The sequence below is a fragment of the Chelonia mydas genome, chromosome 3, assembly GCF_015237465.2.
Source record: "Chelonia mydas isolate rCheMyd1 chromosome 3, rCheMyd1.pri.v2, whole genome shotgun sequence".
Taxonomy (NCBI): domain Eukaryota; kingdom Metazoa; phylum Chordata; order Testudines; family Cheloniidae; genus Chelonia; species Chelonia mydas.
In genome coordinates, this window is record NC_057851.1 from 188,040,620 (window position 1) to 188,062,375 (window position 21,756).

The 21,756-nt window shown below is 44.1% G+C and overlaps 1 protein-coding gene across 7 annotated transcripts in view; it reads left to right on the forward strand.

Moving 5' to 3' along the window:
* SERTAD2 (SERTA domain containing 2) overlaps window positions 1–21,756 on the forward strand; it is a 98,383-nt gene that overhangs the window by 54,198 nt on the left and 22,429 nt on the right. Inside the window, exons 1-2 of one of the 7 annotated variants that reach the window (XR_006289943.1) lie at window positions 17,371–17,840; window positions 19,171–19,272. The exons of 4 other annotated variants lie outside the window; for them this stretch is intronic. The gene's annotated coding sequence lies outside the window, so the exon portion shown is untranslated. Of the gene's footprint in view, window positions 1–17,370; window positions 17,841–19,170; window positions 19,273–21,756 lie in introns of those variants that run through there. 2 more of the 7 variants (XM_037896057.2, XM_037896054.2) reach the window with 2 other exon arrangements.

The window sequence follows — 21,756 nt, forward strand, 5'->3', positions numbered from 1 at the left end:
ATCATGACTGGTGTGGAGAAAGTAAATAAGGAAGTGTTTATTTACTCCTTCTCCTAACACAAGAACTAGGGGTCACCAAATGTAATTAATAGGCAGCAGGTTTAAAACAAACACAAGAAAGTGTTTTTTTCATGCAACGCACTGTCAACCTCTGGAACTCCTTGCCAGAGGGTGTTGTGAAGGCCAGTACTGTAATGGGGTTCAAAAGGGAGCTAGATTGATTCATGGAAGATAGGTCCATCAATGGCAATTAGCCAGGATGGGTAAAAATGGTGTCCCTAGCCTCTGTTTGGTGTTCCAATCCTAGCTGGGATTGGGTGACAGGGCATGGATCACTTTATGATAACCTGTCTGTTCACTCCCTTTGGGGCACCTGCCATTGGCCACTGTCAGAGGACAGGATATTGGGCTTGATGGATCTTTGGTCTGACCCAGTATGGCCGTTCTTATGTTCTTCAGTCACTTAATTTCTCTTTGCCTCAGTTCCCCATCTGTACAATGGGGTTAGTCCTTCCTTTCTCCTAGCCTTTGTCTTTTCTGTTTAGTTTGTAATCTCTGTCTCTTAGAGTAGGTCTACATTGCAACTAGAGGTGTGACTGAAGAAACAGGTAGACGTACCTGTACGAGTACGTTTTAAAATAGTGATGGGATGGGCATTGGCACTGGCTAGCAACAGGAGCGCATACCTGGTGTCCCCAACTTGCCTGTACAACCCGTACCAGTGGATCTTTGCTGCCATTTGTAGCCATGCTGGTATGGCTATACCTATCCGTGCTGCGTTCGCACCTTGGATTACAATTTAGACATATCCTGTCTGTACTGTGCCTTAACACAAGTCCCAGTTGTCTTGGGGCCTTTAGGTGTTAATGTCACGTCAAACAGCCATGTGGGACTGCAGTCAGCACCCTCCCAACTTATGACTTGGTTTTCCTCCAGCCCTCATGTACAGCAGAACCTCAGAGTTACGAACACCTCGGGAATGGAGGTTGTTCGTAACTCTGAATAAAACATTATGGTGGTTCTTTCAAAAGTTTACAGCTGAACATTGACTTAATACAGCTTTGAAACTTTACTATGTAGAAGAAAAATGCTGCTTTCCCTTTATTTTGTTGTTAGTTTACATTTGACACAGTACTGTACTGTATTTGCATTTTGTTTTGTTCTCTGCTGCTGCCCAATTGTGTACTTCCTGTTCCAGATGAGGTGTGCGGTTGACTGGTCAGTTCGTAACTCTGGTGCTCATAAACTCTGAAGTTCTACTGTATAGCTAACACACACCCCAGTAGCTTCCTGACCGTTACCACTCACTCCTCAAGCTATGGCAACTCTTTCACTTGTTTGTGGGGATTTGTGACCACTAGGAAAGGAGGGGGTAGGAACAAATGAACACAAGAAAATGCAGTGTATTTCTCAGACTGCCTAAGAGCTAAAGCTGGGTGAGCCCTGCAGAAAGCAGGTTCTTTGGTGGAATGAGGGAGAGTTAAAACCCAGTGGGAATGATTTGGCATTTGGGCCAATGCAGTATAACAAAATGTACCTTAAGAAAATAAAATCCAGAGTGGCTTTCACCACTTATGGGGCTTTGGTAAAAGCAGGCAGGGAGGGGAGGCAGCCAGACTGCTATCGTCCCTCTGACTGATTCGTGGTTTGATTTGAACTGAACTTGCTTGATGAGAAAGTGCTAACTTCTGGGCCATTCACACCACTAGGGTGCAACTTTGCAGGTTGTGGATAACTCAGTTTGTCTTGAGCTTCATCCACTGGGTCTTGACATGTCAGCCAGCTTGTACACCCCAGCAGACGTTGCACTCACGCCTGTCAATCACACATGTCCGGCAACAGCTAGGGATGTAGCAGAAAGCCGGCTGGCAAGCCAGGCAGGCAGAGCTGAATGACAGTTCAGTGAGCAAGGGAGGGCCCATGGGCAGGTAGGGAACTTAATCTCTGATCTGGCCTGCTGGTGTTGAGTCGGCTAGGATCATGAATGGGGAATCAGCAATATGACACTGGCTAGCTGGCTGGTTTTGTGGGTGATGGTGACAGACGGGCAGACACAGTGACCCTGTAAACGGAGGAACTTATCCATTCTCCTAGTTTGTTGTTGCTCTTTTCTACTCTAGATTTTTACCTAGCTACTTCCATGGCTCCTAACATCATAGTATTTCACAACTGTCTCTCTCCTCCTATCTTCTGATGCTAATTTCCCTTCTTCCCAGTTTCATAACATCTGGGGGTGGGAGAGAAGTCACGCAGCCCCTCTAGAGCAACGTTAAGGGAGGTGAGGTGACTCACTCTGTCTGGTCTCCTGCTGCTGCTGAAAGAAACACGACTGACCTTTTTATTTTTTTTTATTTTTCAGTTGTAAACAAATAAATAAAAATGAGTGTTTATTCCCTCCATCTAGTTACAAGAAAAGGGTTGGAAATGTTAGCAAAGGGATGTAAACATTGTCTAAATCACGCGCCATTTATATGCTGAAACATCACTGCTCTTTAATTTTAGAACGACATTGTAATGTATTTCTGTGACTGGGGTGTATTTTGAATGTCTGTGAGATAATGAGATTTGTCAAATAAAGAGCTTGTCTTTCATTTCTGTTCAAACTCGGCCTAATGTCTCCAATGAGTGGAGTTTCGCTCAGTCTTCAGTGATCTGTAAGCTGGATCACAAAACCACCACACGTAATTCATAATGGCTGGTAGCCGTTGGATGCCATGGAGACAAGAGGCCTACAGTTGCACTGGTAGGGAGGTTGTACTAACTCTTGTGCTAGTCAGAGCAGTCTGACCAGGGCAGAGTAGGAAAGCTTGTGGTCACTACAAGGTTATTGTGGGAAGCAGCTGATGTTGTGGCTGCCTTCATGAAACTTGGATTGTGACTTAAAAAAGAAAGAGAGAATTCTTCTCTAATACGAACAGTCCCTGAAAGACAAGGTCACAAAAATATGAAATGCGTAATAATTAAGATAAGTGCAGTTGCTACAATAATACTACACAATACAGTGACTATTTCAATTATTATCCTTATTATTTTCGACTCCCGTAAGATGTTAGAAAGCTTTCTAACTTCTCTCTCTCTCTCTCTCTCTCTGTCATCCTGTTTTTTTTAATTCATCAGTATCCTGCTGTATGCATCCTCCAAGCAGGTAGGAGGATGAGTCGGAGGTGGATGACTGTGTTTTGTTGGAGCTTCACTTAATGCACGGTGGGGGCTGAGGAAAATGAAGCTAAATTACGCAGATACTGTAGGCACATATAGCATGCCACATCACTTGTGAGCATGACTAGAACTGAAGATGAATCATGGCAGTTTTAGACACTGTGTGTGTCAGTGTATGTGGGCTGAAATATCACTGAAGTATAGTACTTGTTCAAAAGTCAGATAATCAACTGAAATAGTTATAGTATTTCAACCAACAGCTGAGAGCTTATAAACTTTGTGCATTTGCTGCTGGATACTTGTTTGTTTAGCTTTTCTTCCTTTTGAAAGTGCTAAAGTCAGGTCCGATCACTACAGCAGTGACCACCATGGCTTCTCGATAGTTGCAAAGACCATGGTATCAACACTCTGTACGCCTTTTTTCAGGGTTCGTAACACAGCCACAAAATTTCATCCCAGGCTAAATCTCTCCATACAGAATTTTCAGCCTAAGAGCCAATTTCTGTTTACAAAATAAAATTGGTTTGACCTTTCTGTAAATTTTTAAAGAAGCCGGGGGGGTGGGGGAAGAAAAGTGAGCTTACCAATTCAGACTGACTTCTCGCAGTTGTATGACTCAAACCAGGCTTTGAGTTCTAAAAACAAATTTGTTTTGGGATTAAGTTAAAATGTGGTATAATCGCACTGGTATTTTGAAGTAAAAATGCTTGAGATATATAACCCTAAAACGTGGTTTCTAAATACGTACAATATTTACAAATTGTAACAATGTCCTAAAGATGCCTAAACATATGATAGCTAGCAAATAATATGCATTTTAAAACTATCTACATGTTGGCACAATTGCTCTGGGGGGACAACTGGGTCAATCATCCATATATTTGTATGTCTCACAGTATGCATGGTTATACATGGGGACCGATGCTGTAACCTTCACTCACCTAAGTAATCCTTATTCCCACGAGTAGACCCAGGGAAGTAAATGGTACTATTTGATGAGTGAGGATTACATTGCAGGATTGGGTCCTTAATCTTTTGACTTGATTCTGCCATTCGGTGAGAAATCAAATGTTTTTGTTGTTTTTTTTATGGAGAAAAGTACTACTGTACTTGAGTAAAGGTGGTAGATTTGGGTCCTAAGTCCATTAACAAATACATAAAATAATTCCAAGTGTCCTCTAAGTTCCAAAATATAGTCCATCAATGCAACGCCTGTTCAGCTCTGCCAGTCCTGGGGCTCTTCTTCAGTCCCAGCCCGCTGTTTAAGGACTTCTAGCTGGAGTCCGTCCCTCCTCTTCTCAGCAAGAACTCCCCAGTATTCCCACGTGCAATCCTTTCTTCTCCAGGAAAGGATCTAACAACCTCCTGGTGCCCATTGCTCTCCAGCTTTGAGAAGTGAACAGTCAAAACCCTCTACTGTTCTGGCCCTCAGCCTTCTTCAGCTATCTGGCTCTGGCTTCCAGGCCCAAGCCCTTCTCCCAGTCAGGGTCACTTGCAGGAGCCTCCTGCTCTCTGCCACAGCTTCCTCTCCCTTTCACTGTAGCTTTCTGCCGCTCTTATAGGACCCCGGTCCTTCATCAGGCCACACCAAAGCTGTTAATGTGGCACAGGTGGGCAGGAGCAGTTCCTTCTTAAAGGACCCAGTCCAGCTTGTGACAGCATGATAATCCACCTTTTAGGTCAAGAGCCTTATTTTTCTGAAAGGAAATTTTAGTTTAAAATCTCCTCCTGACAGAGAAGATTGTACCTTCTTTTTTGAGGCTGGGAACAGGAAACTTCCACTAACTAAGAGCACAGGGATGTGTACTCAAACCCCACTATCCCAAATCCTAGTACATTTTGCAGCCAGGATGTTAACAGGAACAGAGTAAGTAAATGAAAATTGAAGGACTTTGAAAAATACAGATTATTGACCCAGGTCTCCTTAATGGCTCTGTTATGTGAATATGGAGATGGTTATTTCTGAATGCATATGACTTATATAAATTTTCTAGATGCAGTTGGCTAGATGTCAGTACCTCTGCTAGTGCGGGATTTTGGCTGTAGAGTTTTCGTTGCTCTCATTAAAGTTAGCGCTAACTTTTGCTATGTATATTCCTCTTTGTTTTCTCACCCCATCAGTGTGCACAGGAAGGGAAATTTCCTACTTGTAAGTTGGATTTTCTTATTTCATTATATTGGAGCCCTGAGGGTCCTTCCTCATTTTGCTCCCATTCTGTACCCCAGCATATTTTTAGGGTTTGCATCCTGGTCATCCTTCTGGCTGAAGACTTCTGCAAGATTGGGTTCCTTCCAGAGCCCATTAATGCTGCTTGTTACTGTGGGGCAACACAAGGCACTCCCTTTCTGGACTCCTTCCTGAAGAGACTGAGCACTGGATCTACCACAAATCCAGCCCCAGCCAGCTTTGGAAACAACAAACCAGGTCTTCCACATAGCAATGTAGAGAACTACTTCTGTTCCACAATTGGGCCAGGCTGAGCTGGACTTCTTTGAGTTAGGGCTTGTGTACATGAACATTTAGTTTGTGGCAAACTGGAGTGTAAATCTACTCTGCGCTGACGGTCCTTGTGGACCCTGTTGCTGCACACTAACAGTTTCTTAATGCACTTTGATTTAGTCACATTTCAAAGTGGGACTAAATCAAAGCACACAAAGGAACTGTAAATGCATGTCAATAGGGTCTATGCTGAAAGGTAGTGGGCTAGTGCAGCGTAGACCCCAGCTTGCCATGAATTAAATGCTCGTGTAGGGAAGCCCTCAGTCACCCTTCCAGAATTCTTCCCATTTCAACTGACTCATGCAGATGGGATAGCTCTTCTCTGCATTTTTCTACAGAAACATCGAACTGGAGGCTCGACAGAATGGGGAACCTTGAGGAGTTGTCAGTGTGAAAATCTTCCCCTCCTGTCAATCTGTCTAATTTGTAGAATGAAGGCCAGAGTAGCTGATCAATCTGGACTGGTTAATCTGAATTACAGAAATGTGCTGTAAAAAGAATCAGTATGAATGTTTCCTTTCCCCCCCAGAATATGTAGACTCAGATTTGTATTGTTTCTTGTGCTACTTGAAGGGCCAGAGCCTGGTAACGTGTAGTCTCATTGAAGGGAACATAGCTTGGTGAAGAAGCAAGCAACTAAGAGTGTTTCCAGGGTCAGGCCAATAACATCTAATTTAGAAGTAGATCATTCTAGATAAAGACCTAAACTGTTAAAAATGGCTGGTGACTTGTGGTGTTCTGATTTTCAGACAGCAGGTGCCCCACACTTTCTGAAAGTCAGGCACTTGTAAAAATGTCTCTGACTGAGAACAAGTCCATTTTGAAAACCTTGTTCAGGAAACTTTTTTAGTAAGAACATGTTCTGAAAAGTAAAGATTTTAGACGTACTGTGCATGAAACAAAAGGCTGTTGTGAGCTGTGTACAAGAGTTGGTGAGAGTTTGTATTCTGCCCTTTTTTCTGTGGGAGTTATTTCCTGTTGTTGACTAGAATTCTTTATTTAGAACCACCTAGCTACTGAATGACTGCAAGCTAGCAAGAAATTGTGTGATTAAAACTTTTTAAGGCTTATTTCAAAAAGATCTCCCTGTTTCAATTTACTTAGGGTGAAGATTCACTCAGTAAAGTGGGAGACAACTCACATTCCCAAAGATCAAGACAACAAATGCATTTTTTTTCTCCCTCCAAAAGAGACAGCTAACAAAAAGCAAGCAAAATGTGTTGGAGTTTTAGAGGTGTTCACCTGAACATCATGGGGGAAACAATATTATTTAAAAGCAAATGTGTTTTTAAAAGAAAACAAAACCCTAGGTTTCCCTTTTAAATTATAAATAAGCTGTCTGGAACGTTAAGGGGCCAGCAAGTAGTGCCTGCCATTTTTAGGAGACAGCCTTTTTGATTGACACCATAACTACTTACGTTAGGAATACAGTACTTGCACTTCTTGAATCTCAACATATCAGGTGAGAGAGAGTTTCCTTCTGGGGGAGCTACCAGCATGTGGGATGTTTCTGAGCACTGACCGGGGGTGGGGGAGGGTGTACTTGAAGATGTGCCTTGCTTCTACTGTTATCACTGTGACCTTGGCTAAACATTAGAGTAAAGGGAGTTTGCAGAAGAGAACATCAAATATTTAAACTAAAGGCTAACAGAAATCCTTTTAAAATCCAGAGCCATGTGGGGAAATCTGCATGTGGAACTCATTGCCACAGTTTTAGCAGTACTCAAGAAATGATGAGATACTTCTATGAATGATTTAGAAAATCCACTGTTACATTAGATAGGTTAATAAAAGGATATAGTCAGTCATGCTTCAGCACAGAAACCAACCACTAACTGACAGGTGTTAGAAGAAACTTCCCCTGCAGGCCTGTTATTCTATAATTGTTCATTACAGGGATTTTAGCACTTTACAGTGAAGCATCTGATGCTGGCCACTGTCAAGGATTCGCTGTTGGACTAGATGGACTATGGGCCTTATGGCAATTCCTGTGTTTGCATTAAGAAATGAACTTAGACAGAAACTGGCTTATAAAGTTATTCCACCAAATACAATTCATCTGTTCATGAAAGAGAGAAGATCTCGGGGCCTGGCCTCCTCTTTGCGCTGAAATATCCACAGTAGGAGGAAAAGCCGGGTGGGAAACTCTGGTTTGCCTAATGGAATTTCCTTCCCATTCTCCTTTCCCAGGAGCGCAGCTGGGAAGCCCCACCGACTGGCAGACTGGCAGGTACCAGGGTTGTGACTCCTTCGTGTTTTCTGGGCTGACTCCTTTCATCTGGCATAATGGCTCTGCCTTGTCATTGGCTCCCTCCCCACACCAATGTCCTGTATTGCCTCTCCTTTCCCTGCTCCCATGTGGTTAGAAAGCGCAGAAGCGGGAGTTAATGCTACTTGAAAGCTGTATAGCTTTCAGCTCACTCAGAGAACGCCACCAGGCTCAGGGAGGAGCATGCCGCATACAGCAGCTGCTTCCCCAGCTCCATGCCATCCTGCCTCAGTAATATCCCCTTTCCTTCCTCTGAATCCCTAGTCACAGGCTATGACAGCAGCGGGGTGGGGATAAACGGAGCACAGCTGCCTCTTCCCCACTTCCACGCCCCTTACCAGATTCTGGTGGCTTTAGCTTCCCTCTGCTAGCACAGGTGGAAAGAGTGGGAGTACATGGCCCTTTGTGTTAAGTTTCGGAGTCTCTACTGCTTGTGATGGACATTGATTCTTGAGTCTGTCCGCAAGGCTATTACATTTTACCTCTAAATTAGAAATAGTGATTTGTAGAGCCTTCAGTCTTCCAATCTCCTGTTGTTGTCCTACAGATGGAGAACTGCCCTCTTGTTCACTTTGTACTTGAAGTGGGAAAGAATTAGAAATTATGAAAAGAGAAATATATGAATTTTATTATATATGTAGTCCTTTTTATTTAATTATTTAGACAGTAATGTATTAATGACCATTACAATGATGATTTCAGGTGGTGCTGGGTGTGCAAATGTCCCTTCCACAGACTAGTAGCTATTTACCTGCATATACAGTACTGGATTTTGCTGACTCTTCTTCTCACTAACACAGCTAAATCTAATGAGGCCAAGTGAGTCATTACTGTAGTTGTAGTCAGTAAAGAATCGGACATGATGCTTTGTTTGCTTATATGGTTTTCAAAGATTGTACTTTTTTTTTTTTTTTTTTAAAGGGAGGGAAAGTGAAACACTTAGAAATGTAATTTAATGCATTGGTTCAATGAGTTTAGGCTCCGTCTGCCGTGTAGTTGTTTGTAATGGAACAGAACAGCAGTGGGAGTTTGTTACATCTGATATTCTCGTGCTAGTTGCTGTCAGACACTTTTTCCTGTAAATTTGGTGGTGCAGATTCAACTTCTGTTTTTTTTGTTTTGTTTTTGTAAGGGGAAGCTGTGTAGAGCAGGGTTTTTCAACCTGTGGGTCGGGACCCAAAATTGGGTCGATAGAATGTTTCAAAGGGTCTTGTGGCAGCTCCTGTCCCACGGGGCTAGCTGGGCTTGCCTCCCTACTCCGAGCATTGCAACCCCTGGGGTCCCAGTGGCACTCAGGTTCTGCCCAGCCATCATGAGGATGGGAGTTCCAGGTAGGCTAAATCTGAATGAGTAGCACGGCAACCCCATGAGCCAGGTCACAATTCCCCTCACACAAATTTGGTCCAGTCAAAGGGGCGGGGTCAAATTTAAGCAGCGCTGTGCAACTCTAGAGGTTGCAACACCCAGAGTGGAGAGCCAAGCCCAGCCCAGCCAGCCCCACAGCACAGGAGCTGCAGGAGCTGCCCCTGTGGGGTGAGTGCTGGGCAGCACCCAACCCCTCCTCCCTCCCCCAGGGTGGGCAGGATCCTACCATAACCCCACCCCAGACTGTTTACTGGGTTGCAAGAGGCCATAAACATTTACAGGTGGGTCCTGAGCCCAAAAATGTTGAGAACCACTCGTGTAGATCATTCACTGTTTGATCAGACCCTCTCATGTTTGCATGATATAGTTTTTTCTTTTTCTTTTTGCACTTTTTTTGTGGTGGTGGAAGGCAGGTTATATCATTACACATTTAGGTTATTAATAAAATGCCTAAGTATCAGTCAGTTGGCATCTCCTTGAATCTGTACTCCCTGTGATGTTTCCTAAAGTTTTTAATGGGGTGCCAAACTTCAGAAATGCTATGAAAGCTTAGCTTGATGTACCATTGGTGTTTTTTTATAAGCCAAAGTAGGTAGAAATATACTCATCCATTTTGATGTGTACATGCATATGCATGTTTACATGTAAACTAGACTGAAATTTATTCTTCGGCACAAGCACGTTCGTAGCAAATATAAACAAGAGCATGTTGGAACTCTGACAGTATGGGTTTAAATGAGTTTTTCAATCCATATCAGCATATAGGCTTTATCCTTATTATGACTGAAATTGCACAAGCAACAGTCACTGCTATCAATAAATGTGAGCCAGAGCATTTCCCTCTATGAGCCATGCTAGCCAAATCCTGCTTGTGATTACCTATCTGGTCCTATTCATGCTAAAAAATTTATGGTATTGACCCAAATATGTTATAACGTGTGGTCTTGCCTATGTAGAAAGAACCAAACTGTGTTTTAATATGTTAAGGATCTGTGTTGGGTGCATCTACACTAGTAAATGTGTCTCTGTATTACATCACTGTGGAAATGACTTTATTACAAGCATTCTTACTACAGATTTTTTTTTTTTTGCATCTGCAGGGCTTGCTGTTCACTAAGTTATTGAAGTTTAGTCAAATTTTGATTATGAACCAGAAGTGAATTATGCATCAACAAAACTGAGTGTGGTTGCCTTTTTTACTTACAGTGTGTTAGCCCAACAGTGTCTGTAATCAGCAGTACTATTCACGCATTGGGGCATGCTCGGAACTAGAATTAGTGGCCCAACTCTGCTGGCTTTCATGGAGTTCAATCTCTTTATGGTTAATTTGGCCCACAGACTGATTGCTTCCTCTGGTGTTTTCCCACCATTTCTGTATTTTTATTTAGAGGTGTATTCCTTTGTTTTACATTGACCCATCTAAGGACTCCTTCTGTATTGCTATTTTTCCATTTCTTTAAAAAAGTGTCTTAAAAAACCTCACTTGTGTTTTCAATCTTGTCCAAAAATTGAGAACTGAGGGGGGGGAAATTCCTTATAGCACCAAATACTGTTTGAATTCAGTTCACTACAAAATCATTGAGCGAGAATGCTGTTAACGACTAGACTTGTAACTAGAATTACCTGATGAAATCTCCCAAAATACTAGTATCCAATACATTTTTAAAATAGGTAGAGGATCACACTAGAAATGTAATAAACTTTTTTTTATTGATTCTTTTTGAAAAAGTAAAAGATGTTGACGTTCAAGGTAATATTGCAGCCTCAATAATGCTGTTGTTTCCTAAACAGCACGCATCTTGGTATTCATATGTTATCGATCAGTTCATAATAGTCTAATGAATTACTTCAAGAAGAACCAAAAATCTGTAGCTATAAACACCATAACACCTGGATTCTGGGTAAGGATACCAGTGACAGGCTTGCTGCAGCAATCCTTACTCCGGTGAGTTTTGCCTAAGTAAGGAGTTCAAAGGTGAGCCTTTTAATGGTAACGTTATGCTAATACTTCAATATCAAATATTTGGAAGTGTAAAAGAGCCTGATCTATCCTGTGGATGTTTTTACCAATCAAAGCAACAGCGTGAGGCTATGCTTGGACTCAGTTGTAGTAAACACAATGCAGGCTATCCTCATGTGGTATTCGTGTTCATGTTTTAGTAGACTTGTTCTTATGCCCTGCATCCAGACTAGGTCTGCATTCAGTCAGGTTAGCAGCAATGCCTTCTGGGAAAACCATTGCTCACACCATTCCAAACTGTGGTGCACTGTGGGTGATTATTAGCTGCCCTCTGGGAGGACTTGTGCATGCCCAGGAGGATTATGGTCAAACTTCCAGAATTCATTCATGATCTAGAAGCCTCCATTGACTTATTTCCCTGTTCAGCAACACCTGGCTCAGTCCCCAGCTGTTTCTACGCTAACCAACATGATCTAGACCAGGGGTGGGCAAACTTTTTGGCCTGAGGGCCACATCTGGCTATAGAAATAGTATGGTGGGCTATGAATACTCACAAAATTGGGATTGGGGTACGGGCTCTGGCTGGGGGTGCGGGCTCCGCGGTGGGACCAGAAATGAGGAGTTCAGGGTGTGGGAGGGTGCTCCGGGCTGGGACCAAGGGGTTCGGAGGGCGGGAGGGGATCAGAGCTGGGGCAGGGAATTGGAGCATGTGGGGGTGGCTCAAGGGTTCATGGTCTGGGCAGCGCTTACCTCAAGCAGCTCCCAGAAGCAGTGGCATGTTCCCTCTCCAGCTCCTACACAGAGGCACAGCCAGGCGGCACTCCTGCGTGCTGCCCTGTCCGCAGGTGCCGCCCCTGCAGCTCCCACTGGCTGCAGTTCCTGGCCAATGGGAGCTGTGGGGGTGGTGCTTGGGGCGGGGATAGCTGTGGAGCAGAACCCCCTGGCTCCCCTATGCGTAGGAGCCAGAGGGAGGACATGCTGATGTTTCCAGGACCTTTGCAGAGCGGCTCCCGATCCTGCTCCTCGGCTGGAGTGCCGGAGCAGGGCAAGCCCCAGAGCCTGCTCCCCACAGGGAGCTTGAGGGCCAGATTAAAATGGCTGGTGGGCCAGATGCGGCCCGTAGGCCATAGTTTGCCCACCCCGGATCTAGGCGAACCTCTTGTAGGTGTTGTGGAGAATGAGGGAGTTCTGTGTAGTGTTTTTCACAAATCTCATTTGCCCCTTAGATTATCTATTTGATAGCAACCTGCTTGAATGGCAGGAGTTAAATCAAAGGAGGCTGTAAAGGGGGAAACCAATCCACAGGAAATGAAACAATGACAAAGATAAAAAGCTCTTTGAGGAAACAATGGGGGGCGGGGGAGCTATCAGTTGGGGAATACCCCAGCCGGCTCCATCCAGACTAGAGTGGCTGGCTCTTTCCAGCATCTTTGAGGTTTAGGATCCCATTTGATCTTAGGCTCAGCTTTGGAAAGAGGGGTTGAGTGAGTGGCCGAAGGCTACCCAGGGAATGTCAGTGAAAGCTGACCGCTGACTGACTCACAGAGACGGGGAGCCTGCTGCAGTAGGATAGGCTGCTTCTCCCTGCTAGAGACAAAGTTAACTGGGCTGAGGGAAACTTGCAACAGTTGGCAAGGAAAGTTGAAGGTATAACTTAAGACCCGTGTGTGCGCCTCTTATTGTTTTTCCCCTTTGCTCTATATGTTTTGAGGAATAAAGAAGGCTTTGTTCTGAAGACACCGTGTCTGTCTGTGTCACTGCAAACTTAGACTGTCACACACTCCTGAAGGGAAAGTATTACAGGTGCCAAAACCAAGTTGAGCCTGTGTTGTTAGCGTGGTTCAGAACCGAGGGGCTGATATCCAGAGTGGTTATGCTGCATGGCTCCCCTCTGAGTGAGGTGCAGGAATGTAGTTTAGTCCCTTAAGCAACGTACTTCAGAGGGACTGAAAGGGGTCTAAGGTGGAGTTCACCGTAGAGCCATAATAGCGGGATCTGGTCAGTTTGGTGATCTTGGGGCAGTGGAGTTTTGTTACAGAGAAGCCACATTCACAGTGTGGGACAGCCAATGGTAGGCTAATCTGATAAACGTAATGTAACCTTTGTGCACACTGGCAGTGACGTATTGACCTGACATAGTGGAGCCTAAAGGCTTGTCTACACTATCCACTGGATCGGTGGGCAGCGATTGATCCAGCGGGGGTCAATTTATTGTGTCTCTAGTATAGACACAATAAATGGTCCGCTGAGCGCTCTCTCGTCGACTCCGGTACTCCACCAGAACGAGGAGTGCAAGCGGAGTCGACGGGAGAGAGTCTCCTGTCAACACACCGCAGTTAAGACACTAAGTAGATCTAAGTATGTTGACTATTCAGCTATTCACGTAGCTGAAGTTGCGTATTTTAGATTGACCCCATGCGGTAGCGTAAACAAGCCCTCAGTTGTGCTGAAGCTCCTAGGCTACATAGCATGTGTGACTACACTCAGTTGGGGGATTCTTGTGCACAGACGCAGGGTGTACTAAATTCCCACTGGATGCAACAATTGTGTTACAACATGACCAAAAAACCTCTCATCAAGAAAAGTCCAGTGGGGTCACTCACTGTAATAAGCAGAAGGGATCTGATTTTTCTTCAGACTGGTGTACGTTGGGAGCAACTCCATTGAAGTCAGTAGCATTATACCAGTTTAAAAGTGATATGAAACGGACTCTGGCCCCATGCCATGCAATATATAACCGCAAGACTGGACCCTTAGATATCAGAACCAAACTCAACTGCTTCTTTAGCAAATGTTTGTTGTAGCAAACTCACTGGCGTGCAGATGCTGTAAGTTAATTGTAAACTTTGAATTCCAAGGTACAACGGCCTCTGTTGTCTGAATGTATCATATAGGCAACACGCTCGGCGCCAGATTCTACTCTTAATTACACCAATGGAAATCTGGAGTAACTCTGTTGAAAGTAACGGAATCACTCCAGATTTCCACTGGTCTAACTAAGAGAAGATTTGGGCTCAGTGGAATTACTCCAAAATTACACTAGGCCTAACACATATCAGAATCTGGCCTCCCCATTTATAGAGGAGTTAATCACCTAGTGTAGGAGTAGTATTAGTAGCTGTTATAGCACCCATTATGTGCCTTGACGTTTTATGAAAGATATTGGAGAAAATCTATTCATAATACTGTTTGAAATGTTAAATCTAACAATTATTGTAGGCCAAATCTGCTCATACTTTCTCTGGTGTAAATCCACTGAAATCAAAGGGTTACTCAGGATGTTCACTGACGCAACCGAGAGCAAAATCTGGCCATAAAATTGAGTAGAGGTAGCATGTGAAAATTATTTTAAAATATACATAAAAATCTTTAGTGGCTTATGAGAATGCTGAAACCTGCCCGAGTCTTTGCTATATCACAGTTCAGTTCAGCAATAACATTAAGTTACTTTTTTTTTTGCCTTCAAGAAAAGATTTGCTTCCTTCAGGCAGACAGAAGGTTATCTTATCTGCTGGATAGTATCCAGCCATCAGAAAGACTACTATTAATTTTTGCCTGCTTCCGATCAATTCATGAGCCACTTATCAAAATTCAATAAATGGTTCATGAATTGCTTTGCAAATCTGGTTGAGTGCTACCTTTGTATCCCAACAGGAGATCATAGGTATTATTTCATTTGCTTTCCTCAAAATGAGAGGCTGATTGTGAGGGAGGAATGGGAAAGAACACTAAGATATGAGGAGGCCTCCAAAATGCACAGCTCTGGTGGAAATGGACAAGCGCCAATGCTTCAGGTCTAATATTTTTGTAATGGTGTATGCCATAGCCATGTGAAGTGGAGTACCATCTAAAAGACTAGAAATTTAAAATATAAATTACCTGTCTTTTTAAATTATAATTTAAAAATTTGTAAAATCATCAGTGGTTTCTTATTGTTTTGGTAATTTTCATTTTAAAATGTTTTGACTTTGTGGATTTTATGTGCATGCAACTTCCAGTTAAATTCAACTTTTTTCGAAAGTATGCTTTTTTTTTCTCAGTGCTCTGGTTGAAAATTGCAACAAGACCATAAATTGGATTGATTGCAAATCATTACAGAACATTTTGAATATAATACCTAAACTTGTCTTGATCTTAATGACTAATAATCTCCTTTATGTTAGGTCTTCAAGCTTTTATTGTCCCAAAGTACTGGTTTAGTGGAGCAAAATGATCTGAGATGCTTTTGGGGTTGCAGCCAAAATGTTAAGGTGTTTGTATTGCCTTTTATAATAGTGTCTAGAAATACATTTTAAAACATAATCATTTAGGTAACTTATAACAGTCTTTCTTTGCAGATAACACATGGTTCAAAGTCCCGTCCCCCCCCCCCCAAGTCTTTACGCATTTGAACACACCCATTTGGCCTAATTTTGTGCATGAGCATATACCTGTAAAGCTGAATTTAGAATCTAGGATTCTATAGAGGGGAGAAAAATCACTGTTGTGATTTATTTATTTATTTATTTATTACAACAGAAAAATCATTTCCCAGGTTAAAAAAAAATATTTCCAAGATGAGAGAGAACAAGTGTGCACAGTTTTCTCTGCTAATTTAATTAAGTCTCTTTTAGTTTGTTTGTTTTTTAAACCATGTAACCCTTTTTTGGAAAGGTGAGGTGTTGAAGGGTGGGCACTGTAACACCGAGAAGAAGTCTGTGAACTAAGAATTTAATAATAATCCAAGCACTGCCATTGAATTGCTGTGTTGTCTTGTTCATATGATTTAATTTCTCTGTATCTGTTTCCCCTTCTGTAAAATGGGTGTAATACATAATTAACTGCACAGGACTTCATTAGTCGGTGTTTGTACAGTGCACTGATCAAGGGGTAGTAACGTTAGTTAATATTATCACTATTTTTCTATTCATAGAGGGGGATGTGTGTACCATGTTTTTCTGTTTGTATAGTTTTAGAAGCTACAGTACAAAACTTTGAAAAACCAAAACATGTTCTTAACTCTGAAATAGAAAAGATAAGGGTCCAGGCCAGTGGTTCTCAATAGGGTACCCCTGGGGATGCGCAGAAGTCTTCTGGGAGTACATCAACTCATTTAGATATTTGCCTAGTTTTACAACAGGCTACAGAAAAAGCACTAGCGAAGTCCGTACAAACTAAAATTTCATACAGATGCTGACTTGTTTATACTGCTGTATACACTTACTGTATGCAGAACTAGACATACACTATTTATCTCACTTGGTTTATTTTATAATTATATGGTAAAAATGAGACACGCAGTTTTTCAGTGTAATTTGCTGTGACACTTTTTTGTATTTTGATGTCTGATTTTGTAAGCAAGTAGTTTTTTAAGTGAGATGAAACTGCGGGGAGGGGGGGTGGTATACAATACAAATCAGCCTCCTAAGCGGCATACAGTAGTCCAGAAAAGTTGAGAAGGACTGGGCTAGGCCAGTGCTTCCTTTTGCAGCCCACAGACAGGCTGGATGAAGGCTTTGACTTGGGGGAGGGGGATACCATCAGGACATTGCTGACACGTTTCTAGAGAGCTCTGAGGTTGCACAGAACATTTCCACAAGCAGAAGGTCGCTTCCAAGCCCCCTGCTCTGCCCTGCTTGTGTTTTGTTTTGTTTTTTTTCCTGGTGCATCCCCAACTCGCTGGGCTTTCTCCTGGTTCACCTCCCCGGGGGAGCGCCTCGCTGTCTCCGGGGCTGGGAGGGGTTTCTAGCCGCTGCGTGGGGAACCCGGGGAAAGTGCAGCCCGACTTCGGCGACCACTCGGCCCCGCCTCTTTCTGCACATGCCGGTGAGCGAGGCCGGGCAGCGCTCCAGCCAGCGCCCGGCCTGCGAGCTGCGGGGGCAGGCCCCCAGCTGCTGCCCCTCCGGCGGAGCCGCCTGCCGCCGCCGCAGGGACTCGCCGCGCTCCCGCCCGCCTCGCTGACCGGTCCCACGCTGCCGGAGAGCTCGGATGCTTGTCATACTTGTGGTTGCGCTGCGCTGGCCGGCTGCGCGCCAGGGCCCCCCCCTCCGCCTTTTGTCCCCGCCCGGGGGGCCGCTGTTCCCCCCCCCGCCGGGAGAAGCCGCCCACACCCCGGCAGGTGCCCCCCCCCCCCCGGCCTGCGGGGCTGCCGCCGGCGGCCAGCCTCTCCCGGGACAGCGGCACGCGCAGGCGGCGACCCCGGGGAGCGCAGCTCCGCCCGACCCGGCCCGCAGCCGCCGCCGCCGCCTCCCCAGCCCTGTTGCGGGGGCGGGCGGGGGCAGAGACTAGCACCGGGGCGGAGCTTCGCCGTGAGCCCGAGGGCAAGGGGCTCGCCCCAGCCTCTCTCGCTCCTCGCGTCACTCTCCGTGCATGGCAAGTGCGGGGCGCACGGGCTGCTCTCCGCCCCCCGGCCTGCCTCCCTCCTCCATTGTATAATGCTTCGTGAGCGCGGCGGCGGCGGCGGCGCGGAGAAAGCCGCGGCTTAAATCCTCCAGCTGCCCCCGCCTCCCGCCCGCCCCCAGTCCCCGCCAGCCGGCGACATATGGAGCGGGTGTAGCCGAGGCGCGTGCAGACCCTGATGCTTTAGTTCTCAGGTGGAACTGCATGTGGTAAGTTCAACTCATTGCGCGGGGGGGGGGCTTTGCTGTCCAGCTGCCGGGGGCTAGAGGCGGCTGGGACTGCAGGTGCTGGTGAGAAAAGTGTGTGTGTGTTGTGTGTGTGGGGGGGGGGGGTGTCGATACGCAATAACACAATGACACTGGTGCTGTGTCTACAAACAATCGATTTCTCTTGGTTAGCACCAAAGACAAAAACTCTGCAAGAAGTCGGGGGTGTGTGTGTGTGTGTGGGGGGGGGGGGGGGGGGTTAGCCATGAGTCCGGTGCTTTTTGCATTATTTGTAACCCTCGGGAGCGGGGATCTCCCCCTTCCGGAGGCGGCTGGGCTCTGAGCGGGATGAGCAGAAAAGAGGATCCTGTTAAAAGGACTGTCTCCAAATGTGCAGAGTGTGTATGTGTGTGGTTTAAATGCGTACGTACTTTCTGAAGGGGGGGTTGTTGGGCAGCGCTCTGGTAGCGCTGCGCGTTAGTGTTCCCAGAGCCATGTTTACCTCCAACTTGCAGAAACAGTCTCTGCTGTAATAACTTTCCGTATGGGCCGGAGAGCGCTGGACACCGGCAAGAGACAAGGTGCAGTGGAAGCTGCATCTTGCAGTCTGCCCCCTACCTTTCCTCCCTCCCTTCCCCCATTGCTTTCAGACCCTGGCAAACAGGACTTGGGAGTCCCACTGGAAGTGTGTATCTTTGCAGGGCAAACTAAAGGGCTTGGGGGAAGGTTCTGAATCTAGAAGACCTTAGATGTGTTGGAGCTGAAATGACTTACCCTGGTGGAGGCTCTGCTTGTCCCAGATAGGTTACAGAAGAGCTGGATTATTCCATGCTTGGTGTCTGTGTGGCATCAGGACAGGGGGTTATTGTGTCTTTTCATCGAGCAGCAGTGTATTTACGTTTTTCCTTGATAAAAGCAATGCCAGCAGAAGAAAAACATGCCGGGGGGGGGGTAGAGAACAAGATTCAGGCACGTTTTAGAGGTAATATCAACACATCAAGGAATACACAGATTTAGGGAATGTTGGAAACATTTTATTCAAAGCAAGAATTATTTTATTCTCTTGCAGTGCCCATTGGCTTTAAAGGGACTTCTGCTTTATTTGCATGAGTGTTTTGGGATTTGTAAAAGTATATTTCTAGCTGTTGGGGTATCCTGAGATTTTAGCACCACTTGTGTGTCACTCACTGGTTTTTCTAGAAACATGAATCTTTCAAGGAAAGGCATTCATTTGTAGTGCATATTACATGCTGTAGTTCTTGTATTTTGTGAGGTTTGTATTATAAAATGCAAGGAGATTTTTGATACGAAGTACCAAATTGTTCATATGCAGTTATGGAGGAGCCAGGAGTGATTGATTACAGTTTGGACTCCAGTTCTGATCAGCTGATGGTGCAAAATGAAACTGCCAGTTTCAGTTCCTTCCCAGGTGGAGGTTAGTGCCTTTACAAAGTTGTGACACAGAAAGTGATATGAGTTGCTGCGCCTGGCAGTCCTGGTTTGGAGGAGTCCAAAGCAACAGTCAGGCACCCCTCACCCAGGGCCTATCTATTGTGTATTGAAATCAATGGACAGACTCTCACTGACTTCAGTGGATGTTGTATTCCGCTCCGGCAGAGTACCTGTAATCCTCACAATGCAGAGGCCTGATTCTCCCATCATACCAATTTTACATGAGTGTAACTCCAGTTAAGTAAATGGAGCCACTTCTGATTTTGCATGGGTTAAAGAGACAGAAGAATCAGGTTCATAGTTTGTCTTTTCAGCGTGCAGAGATTTATCTGCATAAAACTCCCTACATCCAGATGAAGTGTATAGAGGGTATAGAAATTGTACACAAGGGTTGTGTGAACCCTACCTAGCTTTCTGATCCAGTGTCATCAGGATTTTCACATGGTAAAGTAATTGCATAACTAATTGAGTTTTCTTATAACTTGCTGCTTAACATACATATATTGCTTTATAAACTAAGCAGTTGATTAGGTAGGCTAATTAAAAGTAGCTCTTCCTGCTCACAGTAAAAGTGATACTTTTTTCATGCATAATAAAACAAGCTTGGTGTCTTCTGAACCTAATTTACCTTTATAGGCTAGTATTAATACTGTCACTCCCATTATTAGAGATGGAAGGAGGATTAGTAACTTGTGGTGCCAGACAGGTACATTAGAGCATGTATCCTAGGGAACACTTCCATTGTCCAAGCAAGTATTGCAGCATCTAACATAACAGCTGCAGTTTCCTCCTTTAGAGCCTGATTCTACTTCCATGTAAGTCAATAGCAAAACCTCCAATTGTCTTCAGTAGAAGCAGAATTACGCTCTTTAGAGAATGAAGCTATTCCTTGTGCTTCTTGAAGTACTCCTTTTGATTTTCATGTCAAGCTGATTTTTATTCACTCTGAAGTTGTTTAAAAAACAAAAGAAACTTCTTAGCCTAAACATATGTAGGTTTGTCTTTATTTAAAACAATTACAATATACAGAATTAAACAGGCGTATATGCTGATTTATTGTGAAGTGTAACTGTGTTCCTTAGACATCTGCTATTCTTAGCATGATTTACCCAAAAGATAAGATGAGTTTTTCACAATGCTTTTGGTGGAAGTAATACAAATAACGGAGAAGACCCAAGTACTGAAAATGACTTCTTAAAAGACATCACACAACTGGGCACAATGTACTAAAAGCAGTCAGCATGAAAACTCAAACTTTATAGTGTAGGTTGACATTTTCTTTAAGTGACGTTTCACCTCCATTGGATACAGCAGATCTTAGTAGTATCTAGTTGAACTACTTTGCTAACAATTAATGAGTCTTTTTTTTCCTGAGAATCGTTGATCTGGAAACCAATTTAGAATGTTTTATATTTCACACTGATGTATAATGCTTTGCCATAGTCCCTGACTAGGAGTGCTGAAGTAAGGCAGGGTAATCCAGAGTTTTGAAGACCATTTTTGCGTTTAGGTAACACATACTAAAGTGTAGCTTTTCACAAAAGAGAATGCATCCCTTCAAAAGTATAGACAATCGTCTGAAGACCCACTTACTTTTACAAGAAAGTATACCTGCATTAAACAGAACTTATGAGTTAGTTCATGTTTGTAAGCCTGGCACAGAAGGAGACCGCTTCAGTGGCAACAGTTTCTTGCACCCTCCCCCCCGCCCCCAATCAATCTGTGCCAGAAACAGCAGACTCTGATTGCTGAGTCCAAAGATCATGAATGCACTAAAAGAAAAGAGAGCAAGGTCCAGTTTAAAGGGAAGGCAGCTGGTAATAGGTGCAAATACTTAGTGTAGCTGAGCCTCCCACTAATTATTAGTTTATAAAAAGTGGAATCTGCAAATCTAAGAATGGTAGGTGTGTTGGTGTGGGTTTTTTTTTTTTTTTTAAGAGATGCAATTGACACATTTCTACCAATAATTATTTTACAAGTACGCTGATCAGTCAGGAAGAGTGTAGCTGATTCTGAACAGAAGGGCCTGCTTCTCCTATAATTTTTTAATCTGTTATAAATGAAGTAAACTTTAATGTTTGCCACAACTGAGGTATTCCTTTTTTGTTTTGTTTTTTCAGCATTACCAGTGCAGTCAGCAAAAAATAATATGTAATGTAAACGGAAAACAAACTGTTACCGCAACATTCAGATTGCAGTGTCACTGAACAGTCCAGGGAAGCCAAATTCAAAGTGACCGTACAGCCTTTAGATTGTAAGCATTTTGTGGTGGGGCGGTCATTTTGTTCTGTATTTGTATAGTGCCTGCCACAAGGGGGTCCAGGGCAATGACTGGGGTTCCTGGGCACTACCCCAATATAAATAATATGTGCATGTAGGTAGGTAAATTACATGGCTAGATTCTGCTCTCTGTTACACTGGAGTAACTCTATTGAAGTCTTTGAGCCAGAACCTCAGTCCCATTACA